Here is a 14,091-nt window from a genome sequence, read left to right as displayed (position 1 = left end):
ATTTTCATTTTTTGTTCTAGGACATCTACTGTATGATTTGTACTGTGTATGAGAACAAGACTTTTAGCTGCAAACTATTTATAGGCTACTTGTATCCCAAAGATATTGGGTAGGTAAATGAGGGGAAAATGTGGTAAACGTGGTGAAATGAAAATTGTTTTGCACTATACTATATTAACTATATCAGTCATGTTATTGTGCATCTAAGGCCATATCCACAATAATACATTTTTGTTTGAAGATGCATTAATTTAGCTATGTTCATGTTTCTCATCCACGCTAGAATGCTTTCAAACAAAAGGGAATATTATGGATGTGGCCTAAGTTTTGCTTGCCAGTACAGCTCAGCTCCTGATTGTCCAGGATCTGCCAGGTATAGACAATTACAGACCAATCAATGGATGCATTGGACATCTTATTAATGTACATCTTAGTAGAATAAAAATGATTTCAGGTTGCACAGTGGCATCTTTAAAGCACGAGATTACTGCTAAAAATGTTTGAGTGTTCCCTCAGGTGTGGTCCACTTGAGCAATAATATGAAATTTGACAGACCCTCTTATGGAAGCACACACTTTCAACACCATCATCAGCTTCTCTATTGATTCAAGAAACAAACTACTGCCCTGTTCTTATGTGATTACATGCCACCCATCGTAATCAAGATCCTTGCTGCTGCACCGCATTCAGAGGGTCACTGGGGAATTTCTGTGACCGCTCAGTAGACAGTGATTCAGAAACCTCACAGACTTGCTTTGTTCTTATGCAAATAGAACTGAGGCTTCTATGATCTGCTGCTAAACACTGAAAATACACATAATGGTGTCTACACACAATCATTCTTGGATGTACACTAACTTGAGCACTGATGCTCAAAAAATGATTAAATATTCTTAGACTCCTGCTTTTGGCATCAAGCACATCTGATCAGGGGGAAAAAAGAGAAAAAGCATTGGTAATGATTGCTAATTGCCTTGTTAGTATGAAAACAAAGCTGTACTTTTTTTTGCTTCAAGGGCTAAATTACCAGCAAATAAACGAGTGGAAAAATTGTGTGAAGGAAGCTGGTTTTAAACGAGCATCTGCAGATGCAGCTGGTGTGTGGTCTGGCTCCTTTTTCTAGAACAGCGAATGCCAGACAAGGCCTAACCTCCCATCTAAATTGCAAGCAAGCAGAAACTAAATTGTTGCAAAACTAGATCGCTCCCATTATAATCAGCAAAACTGCAATCTACTTTGTTCCCAACACTCAGTTGCAGTGAGTTAAATGGGCATTCCATCATGACAGCGATAAACAAGTGTCCGAAAAGCATTTATTTTCAAGTTACCAAGAGGTTTCTAGTGTAGCGTTTTGATTGTTATGCTTGTTGTATGCATAGCATCAGTTTCATGGTGAAATAAACACTAGAGGTGCTACAATAACGACTTTTATTTGCTTAAATGAAAATCATGTGTAAAACAAAGTATCAGTTCAGCACTCACTTTTCACTTTCAACACGTGAGCTAGAAGTGTCACAGAGGCATCATCTGTTAGCTTCAGGTTGAAGCTTTAGGTTAGGGGGGTATAATTTGTTGACTTAAAACTTGATAGAGCATTAACTTTAAACCCTAATTTGTTTGAGAGAACATTTAACTCATTTTTAGCACCACACAGTGAATATTTCATCTTGAAACAGTCACAAGATTTGTGATGAACTACGTAATGTCATTTTGCAAAAATGTCACTGCACAGTCACAATTTTCATGAGATCAGGCCGACCATTCTACTTTTACTATTTCTGCCACATCTTGAACAGCAGAAAGAGTAAGAGTCAGTATGATAGTATGCAGTTCCTAATTTAGCCATGAAATCACTGAAGGTCAGCAACTCACAATACTATTGTTGGCTTGTAGATTGGTAGTTGGTTGGTTCCTACTCAATTACAGTATTCAACTGTATCAAGAGGTGGATCACATGAGCTACAAGGCCTTCACTTTCACTGGTAGTCACTGCATCGCATAACTGCACATTTGCATTTATGGTAGTTAAACTTTTCTAAATTTGTTGCATCACCGTCATCATGTCACTCATGTCTCCATCTAGTTGCTTTGTCGCTACTAAAAGAACGGCATCCCTTTGCTCTCAATAAATGCTTTTATCAGCTTATCTGTTGTAAACTTGTAAGATAATAAAAAGTGAAACTGACAGCACATTTCTCTATTTTATGATCGTAAGCCTTTACCCACCCCCTTCCTCAGTTCTATTCAGTATTATAAATATCCTGAGATGTGTGTTTCTATATTTCTCCTTTTGTACTGGTTTTCCACTGATATATATGATGCTGAGACATGGAATCTGAACTAAAGATTAAGGTTTACAAATGCACAATAACAATGCCTACAAACAGCACCTCTGGATATTGTTTTATTCTCCAGGAATAAAACAAAATTTTTCTGCACCTGTTAACATGATTAAATGAGAGTGAGAAAGAGAGTGAGAAAACACAGCTCTATTCACTGGAGAAATGCATGTTTATACCAGCAGTAACCTGTCACAGCAGAGCCCAAATGAGATTCAGCAGTCTATTGTCCCAATCAGCATTTTCCTTCATTCTAAATGCTCCCCAGAGACAATCATTATTACATGACATGCTCTTCAACGTGGATAAACGGTTCTTAGTGTGCCAGGCCTGACTCGGTTAGATGGACAGCTCTGGACCCGAAAAATGAAAGGACCTGCAGCTTCATTGACATTTTCATCAAAAACAGTTAGCGAGGAATCACTTGCTTTTTGGAGGGCTTTGCATCTGAGCATATTCTAAAAAATTCACCAGCTGCAACACGGAACCTTCTGACAAGCAATTTACCTGCTGTCACTGGGATTGTGGTTGTCACCAGGGCTACCTGTTGTGATGGGCTCTTCTGAAGCCAAGCATAGAATAAGAAAAGAATAAATGAGGACAGACTGAGTGGTCAAAAGTCTGGGCCACAGCATGCAGTGGCAAGTAGATCTTAACCAGCCTAGAATGGCTGTAGGGAAGAGAATTAGGAGTTGGAAGGTTGTTACTTAAACCAATTAAAGTGTATGAGATTTTTCTGAGAACAAGAATGTTGTGTAACAACCATATTTAAGCAATATCGAATGTGCAAGTATGCTGTACTGATATTCAGTGCTTTTATAGAACAATTCAATAAACAAGAAATCAATATTGATTAACTTACATTTTAGACACAATATAACTATTTTATTAGTTTTGTGATGTCAATGAGAATAGTTCCAAAAGAAGCCAAATCAGGATCAATCGTTGCATGTTGCCCTTTTCAGCCTGATCTCATGAAAATGATGTGACTGCGGCTACATTTTTGTAAAATAATATAACATGTATTCCTGTAAAGGGAACAATGGAAAGGAGGAGGCGAGAACCGGCTTGACAATACAAATAATATTTGAATGAAAAACTTAAACAAAAGACACAAACACACACACACACGACAGTCAGCTGCCGTAAGCAATCTCTCTCTCCTGCACCACCCTCCGCAGTCGGCCTTTATCCCTCTCGGAGGCTTGATTAGCCTGATAAGGGACCGGGTGTGTAGAATCACCACCCGGCCCCGCCCTCCGCCCTGTCACAGTTCCTTACAAGTTTCCTGTTCATTATGATAGTTCCTAGGTGAAAAATTTATTGTGTGTCACATGCTCTCCCAAACAGATAAGGTCTTTAAGAGTAATGATCTATTGAGTTTTAACTCAACCAAAACTACCTACCTACCCTAAACCTTAAAGGGATAGTTTACCCAAAAATGAAAAATCTCATCATTTACTCACTCGTATGCCATCTGAGATGTGTATAACTTTCTTTCATCTAATGAACACAAATTAAAATTTTTAGAAGAATTTCTCAGCTCTTTTGGTCCATACAATGCAAGTGAATGGGTGCCAAAAACTTTTAAGCTAAAAAAATCACATAAAAGTGTTTTGATTTCACAAGAAAGCATTATCTTAGGAACAGGGCGAAAAGTAAGTTTATAAACTGATAATATGCCATTTTACTCATTTTACTCTTGTAGAAGATCAACCAATGTGGGCAACAGCAAAATAGAATTATTATATATTAATCTTTTAACTAATAACTTGTCTCATTTATACCTCTTAAGACCATGTAGCTTTCATATTGTTCACAGAGTTGGCTCATGGTGCATCTGATAATCTGTCATATTGTAAATTCAGTTTCTCTTTTTTGTAGGAACAAGAATTAAGATGTGTTAGATTCATAAGATCTCTTGATACCCTTTGCATCCTTCATTTTCTTGGTCGTTGGTTGGTACCATTTTCACTTGTTACCGTTTTAATAATCAGGCAGGAAATATGCATTTCAACGGCACAACTAAGTATTTACATAAATGGTGAACACTTTTCTCCACATGAATGTTATTCTGACTCCTTTTGTCAGCTGTAATGTCAGAATGTGCAGAAGATATTAGTATGTATTAGTATTTTATTATGTAAAATGATATAATATTAGCATCACTGTTAAATAATTCATGGTGTTCTGAAGTCCTTGTATAAATGTAAACATTGTAGACAACAATCCTCATACCCGATTCCACACAAATAATTGTTAAATACACTCCATTGGGTTTTAAAGATGTTGTCACAGACTTTTCGTTAAACATTAATGTGCAATTCCATTGATTTCATGCTATCCAATTTTTACATCTCCCTTTTAATGGCACACTCCGAAAAGCATTAAACTCATCATAAATCGCTTAGTAATAAGGACGGTGAGGAAAAATCCTGTTTCTAATCTGTTAAAAGTTGATGTTCGAGAGGAGCAGACAGAACCTCTTGATTCCAGCTCTTGTGAATTACAAACTGACATATAACCTATCCATCCCAAGTAGCAAAACTTTTAGCCTGATCTCATGAACGTTACGTGACCACGGCAACATTTTTGCAAAATTAAATTATGTGCTTAATAAGACTTTATGCTGCAGTTTCCCAGTGAAATATCCAGCGAGGGGCGCCAAAAATTGGTGAAATGGCGTCATAATCAGACTAGGTTTTTAAGGTGACTAATAGTGCAAAAAAAATCTTTTTAAAGTAGCAGTTGTAGTCATGATTTGTGAATATAACAATTGTTGTAGTGCATCTAGTGTTAATTTCACCATGACACTGCAGCAATATGTAGGATTCGGCACATAAAAGTCAGTTTGCAAAAATGTAATAATAGTGACGTTCATTTTATGAGACTAAGTCGCAGCACACTTTTTTGAGTGTCCACAATAAGTCAATCTGTAAAGCAACAACATAAAGTCTGACCATCACACAGGCCCTATAGTAAAGATACTTCCAAAATTATTCTAATGTTTAGCTCACCAGGTACTTCCGCCTTGGCTTTAGTGTGATTACCTTAAGTGATTGTTCTTTCATCATTTACTCATGCTCATGTTGTTCCAAATACATATGACTTTTTTCTTCCATGGAACACAAAAGGAAATGTTAGGCAGTATGTTATTCTCAGTCAGTATTCACTTTCATTACATCTTTTTTTTCATGCATTGAAAGTGAATGGTGACTGATGCTATTATTCTATCTAACATCTCCTTCCACATTCCATGGAAGAAAGAAAGTAATATGGGTTTAGGACAACACAAGGGTGAATGATGATGACAGAATTTTATTTTTTAGTTTTACTATTCATTAACAGAAACAAATGTGTACATACATGATCTCCTAGAATAAAATGACAGTTTTGCATTGAAACATCCTCTAGCTGGATACTGTTCTGTGACTTTATGATATTGTTGCCTGGATATACCTGGGAATACCGGACCTGACAGGTGCCTAATTTACTTGTGTCACCGGGGCGGCTTAATTGAGCAGCAGACCTTCTGACAGCACGCACACAGACGGCACAAGAAAGGTGGTGGTGTCTGCTTTTTTGATGCACACTGAACAACCAAGGTCACGTTAATTAACTGCCAAATTGCTATTTAAATGATGATACTGATCACTCACTTTCCAATATAGAAAAGCTACTTGCTGTCATGGTAATTTAGCGCCGTAGGAGAAAAGGACGTCTCATGTCCTGCCACGTAGCAGGTTTTATGTCTCTGTGCTCAATATTTATTTGCAAGAGTTCCATCCCTCATGAGGATTTCAATTAGACACCTTTGATGGTTTGGTTTCTTTGAAACCCATTTGTTTTGTGTGCTAAGACAAAGCAGCTTATTACAACCCCAATTCCGAAAAAGTTGTGACAGTATGAAAAATGCTAATAAAAACAAAAAGAAGTGATTTGTAAATTATATTCACCCTTTACTATTTACAACTAAACATGATATGATGATTACCTTGTGAATTTAATTTTTTTTTTTAAATGTAGAGTAATTTCAAATCACACAGTCGAGTGTTTACCACTGTGAAACATCACCATTTTTTCTAATAACACTTATTAAGCATTTAGGCACTGAAGATACAAATTTGTTAAGTTTAGAAAGTGGAATTGTCCCCCATTTATCCATTATGCAGGACTTGTACGGGGTCTTCGTTGCCGTATTGTGCGCTTCATAATGCACCACACATTCTCAATTGGAGATGGTCAGGACTGCAGGCAGACCAATCTAGCACCCGCACTTTCTGCTTATTCGGCCTGTAAAGCAGTTCAATGGAAAGGAGGAGGTGAGAACCGGCTTGGCAATATAACTAATATTTTAATGATAAACTTAAACAAAAGACACAAACACACACGACGGACATGCCCATAAGCAATCTCTCTCTCCCGCACCATCTTCCACAATCTGCCTTTGTCCCTCTCGGAGGCTTGATTAGCCTGATAAGGGACCGGGTGTGTAGAATCACCACCCGGCCCCACCCTCCGCCCTGCCACACGGCAATTATGTGGTTTGAAATTCTGGGATTTCCCTGGAAAAGACGGTGTTGGATGGCAGTATATGCTGCTCCAGAATTTGTATATATCTTTCTGGATTAATGGTGCCCACATAGATGTGCAAGTTTCCCATGACATGGGCACTGACACACCCCTGGCCCATACGTACACTGGCTTTTGGACCTGATGCTGATAACAACTTTGATGGTCCTTTTACTCTTTGGCCTAGAGAACACGACGGATGTGTTTTTCAAAAACTATTTGAAATGTGGACTCATCGGTCCAAAAAACACGGTTCCACTGTTCTACTTTCCATCTAAGATGAGACCGAGCCCAGAGAAGTCAGCAGTGCTTCTGGACAGGGTTGATGTATGGCTTCTGCTTTGCATAGAAAAGTCTGAACTTGCATCTGTTGATGCAGCGGTGGATGGTGTTGACCATGTTCATGATATCCAAACAGACAAATTATGTTTTTAAGACAGTGACATCTGAGGGATCAGAGACCATGCCCATTCAGAAGTGGTTTTCATCTTGCCCTTTATGCATCGAGATTTGACCAGATTCCTTGAATCTTTTAACTATATTATGCACTGTAGAGGGTGAAATGCCCCAAATCCTTCCAATTCGTATTTGGGGAACATTGTTCTCAAAGTGATGGATTTTTTGCTGAAGCATCTGTTGGCAAATTGACAAGTTTCTAATGATCCTTGCTCTCAAAGGACTAGGCTGTTTTTGTAGGCTCCTTATACAGTACTATGACACAATTGCCTCACCTGTTGAACATCTCCTGTTTCAAATTGCCTTCTTATTGTAACTCGTCAAATTGTTATTAGTATTAAATTGCCTCTGCCTTAATGTTTTTTGAGCATGTTGCAATCATCTGATTGGAAATTAATAAATTAATGAATTAAAAAAAAGAACAATGAAATTCACTAGGTAAAATATCATATTAATGTTTAGTTGTAGTGCTTTCAATATAACAGAGGGTGAATATAATTTACAAATCACTCACATTTTTGGTATTGTCCCAAATTTTTCGGAATTGGGTTGTACTTACTGAGTTTGAAAACAGCTAATTGTTTCCCCAAATGTAATTCCCTTGCTAATGGGGACAAGGTTACTGTGAATGACTGTGTACATTATCTGTTAATTGGACCAGGGTTGAAAATAGTTCTCCAAAATTGTCTACATGTCATCTGCACTATATGAACATACAGGGGGCCCAAAAATTATTTGACTCACAGACGCCAGGCTTGAGACCACCAAACTAGAGTCCAGACCGTTTGAGATTTATTCTACCTAGTCTCCACCCCATTACCATTAGTGCCCATCTGGCACTGTAGCCGAGTGCAGGACTCCTAAAGGTTACTCATTTTCATACAGTAAATGCTCCACCATTAATTGCGGTACTTTAATCAGTTAGCAACTAGCCTATGAGCTGGATGAACAATCCCTACAGTGAAATAAAAATCTGATTGAAGAAGAGTGGTGGAAATGAAGTCCTGAAATGTCATCACAACTGCTCCCTCTTTCAGTTAAATAGTGCATAAGTGTGTCATATATTACGACGGGAGATCTGAACCTGATTTACTGTTGTAATCATTTGCCATATGGCACAAACTGTTTACCCCCTTATATTCAAATAAGAAGAGATTATATGATTAGGTCACAGCACAAATTAATCTCTGTCAGCTTGGAGAGAATCTAAAAAGGCCAAGAAATTATGCAAATGCATTTATTGATTTTAAAAATGAAACCCCCTCAAGAAATATATAGTAAGCAAACATCCCACAAAGTGTGATTTCATTTATTAATGTTATTTAGGCAATTTTTTCCTCCTGCCTGACAACATCGTTTTGTTCCAAAACTGCCTGCAGCTACAGTATACCTTCGTATACCTTCGGAGGCAGCATTTAAAAAAATCTTTTGTCAATTTTTAATTATGCAAAAACATATAATTTTTATCAATACATTCTGTATTGAATGATTCAGTCTTTTAAGTATGTTTTATTTCGGCCATGTCTTGGTTGTTTGAGTGATCTTCTCATAAACCACCACTGGAAATGTCCTCCCATTTTAAAATCTATATTACATATAAAAAAAAGATAAGTACATGAACCAAAAATATTATTATTCATAAACATTTACATGCCCTTCGGCATGGATTTTTAATAACTTACAGTTTTTCTTTATAAGATTTTGTTTGACTCTTTACTGATGTAAACTAGATGTGTCACACTGATTCATGCGTTAAAGAGATGACATGATTGAGCTGCCGCAGTGGGCTTGTGTGAGTGACAGGTCTTTGGCAGGTCAGGTCCTCCCCGTTGAGTTTGGCCTGCTTCAGGACACCCACCTGTCATCTCAGGTGAAGTCTGCTGCACATCTAAGAGCACAGACAGCAGGCCGGTTATAGAGACGTGATCCGACTTTGACATGAAGTAAGTCTTTGTTTGACTGCAGTCTGAATAATATGTGTATTATATGTATTTTTTATTTTATTTTTTTTATTTTGCAGAGTGCAGTAATGCTGGTAATGCTCAGAACCAAGGCAACAAACTTCATTGCTCTTTTGTAATTAAATGAAATTCTTGATACCTATAGTGTTAATACATAATGTTATTTCATTATAGTCAAATCACTTTATTATATGATGCCTTTATGAATGCCCTTATAAAGTTATCAAAAAGCTCTCATTGTGAAACAAAATACATTTACATTAAATAGTTATTTGAATATTTATTTATCAAGCATTTATATTTACATCTAAAATTGTATTTTTTTAAATGGTCTAACAAAAGCAATTTACATTACAGTGCCAAAGCACATTTTTGCCAAATAATAATTTAATTTAAAAAGGCATCAAAAAGCAGTCATGTGAAACATAATAAATATGAATTAAATATTACTTTGAATATTTACATATCAAACATTAAATAAAATGTATATTTACATTTAACATTTTAGCAGATACAGAGGGCAAACACATTAGTGGCTTGTATTCATTTTATTTAATAATTAATACTTTTAAAATAAATAGTTATATATTTAAAACATTATACTAACATAAGTCATTTTGAAATAACACAAAGTTTATAGCACATGAAAATGCATTAAGTACTCAAACACAATTCATTTAAGGATTTTTATAATACATTTAAATTTTTACGTTAAAAAAAAATCTTTATTTTTACTTTTTTAATATTTTTTATATTTCTAAAAAAAAATCTTTATTTTGGCATTTCATGTTAGGCTTATATCATTGCAATGCTTTTATTTTGTCTCAACTCTCTGGCTGTACTATTTGGTGAGTCTCTCGCTGAGTTCTGAATTTCATACTAACCTGCGTTCACACTGCCAGTGACACGCAGCGACAAAACAACCTCATCTAATTTGTTTTCAATGAGAGCTGGTGACTTCTGGCAACATGAGCGACAGCGACCCTTGGCGACCGGATGTGGAAGTTGAGAAATGTTTAACTTTATGCAAATGAAGAGCAACTTTCAGGAGCGACAGCCAATACGAGAGAAGATGGTAGAGCTCATGTGATCCTAATATTTTAATAATAATATGAATTGTAAAGAAACAATGCTGTTTATACTCTCCATAAACACCACTAGCGACCTAAATGCCAACCACTGACGACATGCAGCTGCAAAGTAGCTGGCAGTGCGAACGCAGCTTTACTCGTACTACTTTAGTCTTTGGCAGAAATAGTAAAAGTAGTATGGTAGTATGCAATTCCAATTTTAGCTCTTGTTTCTTGTATTTTGTAACAGGGTATTCAGCAAGTGGTATTGACAAAAGCAGGTCAACCTCAAATCTGAATATTGGGGACATCTATAGCCCTCAATGTCTATGGTGGATATGGTCTCATATTTTGCCCTATAAGTAAGCTTCACTTAGATGCTCCATTCTCACCTGCTGAGACCAAATATCTTCTTCCCCAAATTTAGCTAAAATACCGGATGATGACCCCACGTCAACAGCTTTGTTCAAATGTTAAGGTGTATTCAGAAAATTAGCGCTAACTGAAAGAGATTGTCTACAGTTATTGAAGTAGTAGTGCCTGAGCGAGATATAACTAAATGTGAAGTACATCCCATTCATTACCATAAACTACAGTGAGGAGGCACCATAATTAGGCCAAATATGCTCTGACATCTTTCTGCTTCAACTCGCTTGCTTCTGTCCTCCCAGAGAGCAGCAACAGATTTAACGTTCCGTTACAACTCTTTCACCATTAATCCTGGATCTGAGGAGAAAAGCTTGAGACACACATCTCTCACATACACATCAAGACAACTGTGTACACACACACACACACACACACACACACACACACACACACACATGCTGCATTTTTTCCCCCTGTCTATTTCTAAAGAATGTCCTGACATGTATCGTGGGCCATGTATCTATCAAAGTCAGTCTGATATAGGCGGTGAAAAATAAGGCATGATGGGAAGGTGGAGCAGTCCCTGACACATCCTAACCACGGCCAGTAGCGGTTTTAACCACCACGCAATTGCATGGGGCCCCGGACATCGCCGGCCCCCTGCCCCGGTGCTCCGCAAAAAACACTTTAGGGGTGACATATTCTGGGTAATGTGCGGTTCACAAAGCCCCGAAGTCAGGAAGTTCAGGTCATTAGGACTTTGGGTTTGTAATTTATGAAAAAAATATACAGGTCTTCTGAACTTGTTTCGCCCACCCGCTCTTGCTCACAGACACGTGCGGAGCGGTCCAAATTTATCCACCTGCTGCTCTAGTGCTCTGAGGGGTGGTCGTGCCTTGTATGTTTACTGTTACAATACTGTAAAGAATGTTGCCTATGATGCTTACAACAAATCCTCAAAGTAATAATAATATTACTGTATCATATTATAATGACATATTATAATCTATTATAATTGGAGAATAAATAATTGTTGGGGTATAATATATTTATATGGATGAGATGTTAAACCGAGGTCCTGACTCTCTGTGGTCATTAAAAATCCCAGGACACTTCTCGTAAAGAGGCCGGTGTCCTGGCCAAATTCCTCCCATTGGCCCCTATCTATCATGGCCTCATATTAATCTCCATCCCTGAATTGGCTACATCACTCTACTCTCTCTTCTCCACCAATAGCTGGTGTGTGGTGGGCGTTCTGGTGCACTATGGCTGCTGTTGCGTCATCCAGGTGGATGCTGCACACTGGTGGCGGTTGAGGAGATTCCCCCTATACTATGTAAAGCGATTTGAGTGCCTAGAAAAGTGCTATATAAATGTAAGGAATTATTATTATGATTTCAAATAAATGTTGACATTGTTTTAGCCAAATTTTTCGAAATGGGGCCCTGGGTTGGTCGGTTGCTTGGGGCCTCAGAAATCATAAACTCGCCCCTGACCACAGCGCAGTAGACCAAAACACATTGTGACTACTTTCTCAAAATAATAATGACTTTAGTAGAAATTAAAAACAAGGGAAGAAAAAAATTATGTTTAAATCTGTGACTTTTTATGCCTGATCAAACTCAAAATGGCTTATTATAGTTGTCTCTGAGATAGGAGAAATGCTTTTAAAATAAAAAAAATTATCAAACTTCAAGTGATTGTTACACCTAAAAATGAAAATTATCTCTTAACTTTTACGTTCATATGAAACTTAACAGGCACCACATGTGACTTTCAGATATAAAAGTGAAAGTGAAAGTGGAACTTTTGAGTGAGAAAAGGACTTGAATTTTGATTGGTGGTGATTCTCAATCAAAACACTTTTTATGATAGCTGCATGCAGCAATGAAGAGTCTATGCACGTGTGGTTTGCCCAATAAAACAGAAAAAAGAACAATGCCCCTCAAAGAAACAGACATAGCACTGGCACATCAGCTCAGTGAAATCAACAGCATGTAACCTATGATCACATGTTCTATGAATAAAGTCTCAGACCATTAGAACTATTGACCAGATCTTCTCCGTGTATCACTAGAGAGAAGTGTAAATTTGTCTCTGTAGACAGGACCAGTGATGTTAGAGATTTCTGAGGTTTGTTAAATCAAAAGCATGCTGGCTTGATGGCTCTGGATCACTTATAGTAGGTTGTTTATAATCTCAGCCTCAGATTGCACACCCACAGACTGCCCACAGTCCGTTCACTGAACTTCTGATGCATAATGTACACAAAACAGTAAAGGACTAATTGGCTTCCTTTTATGCAACTTTTGGGAGTAAGGGAACTTTTTTATCAGTCCACCTTGACAGGTACAGAGTTAAAACAATTAGTGCTTTTGAGTTAGAACTATGAATCAACAAATAAATAAGTTAATAAATAAATGAATAAAATTCTTGAAAAAATAAATGTGTGTTTGGAATAATCTTTTACTAATAATATATTTAAAAAACAAGCAATTTTGTTAAAATATTGTTCATATTTGAAAAACTTTTGTCCTACAAATCAGGTGTTGTAACCAATATTCTGTTGTCATGTGACAAAAATAAATAAATAAAAACTAGAGGAGTGCTATAGACCCTCATAAGTGTGTGGAGAGTAAAACAAAACAATAAAACAAATCTAATATTTTGACATTTTTATACAAGGCACATGCACTTTGTTCAGGTTACAAAAAATGTAAAACTGAAAAATAAATTAAAGATTCAGTTATGTACACTCATTTGCAAGGTGCAAAGACAGTATTTTAATACCTTATCTTGATGGTTACACATGTTTACTTTTTAAAGCTATTAAGTCAATTTTTTGTAGAAATTGTTTTAGATATTTTTCAAAACTAAATGAAACCAACATAGACACATTGATTACATTTCTATGAACTTTACAAGTTTGAAACTAGATGTTAAAAAACAAATTCAGACAACCTTATTTGTCATTTACCCCTATATCTATGGTCTCTTTCAGCCTAAGTGGGCAGTTCTTTGCCAGAATAAGCTACTATGTGGACCAGAATTGCCATCCCTGATGTGTATGACTTTCTTTTTTCAGCAGAACACAAATTAAGATTTTTAGAAGAATATTTCAGCTCTGTAGGTCCATATTATGCATGTGAATGGGTGCCAAAATGTTGAAGCTCCAAAATCCACATAAGGGCAACATAAAAGTACTCCAGACTACTCTGGTGTTGAATTCCATATATTCTGAATTGATATAATAGGTGTGGGTGAGAAACAGATCAACCTTACTTACTACAAATTCTCCCTGCTCAATCAATCTCCAATTAACTT

Source organism: Xyrauchen texanus, chromosome 42 (assembly GCF_025860055.1).
Source record: "Xyrauchen texanus isolate HMW12.3.18 chromosome 42, RBS_HiC_50CHRs, whole genome shotgun sequence".
NCBI classification, from domain to species: Eukaryota; Metazoa; Chordata; class Actinopteri; order Cypriniformes; family Catostomidae; genus Xyrauchen; species Xyrauchen texanus.
Note: the sequence above shows the minus strand (reverse complement) of the source record.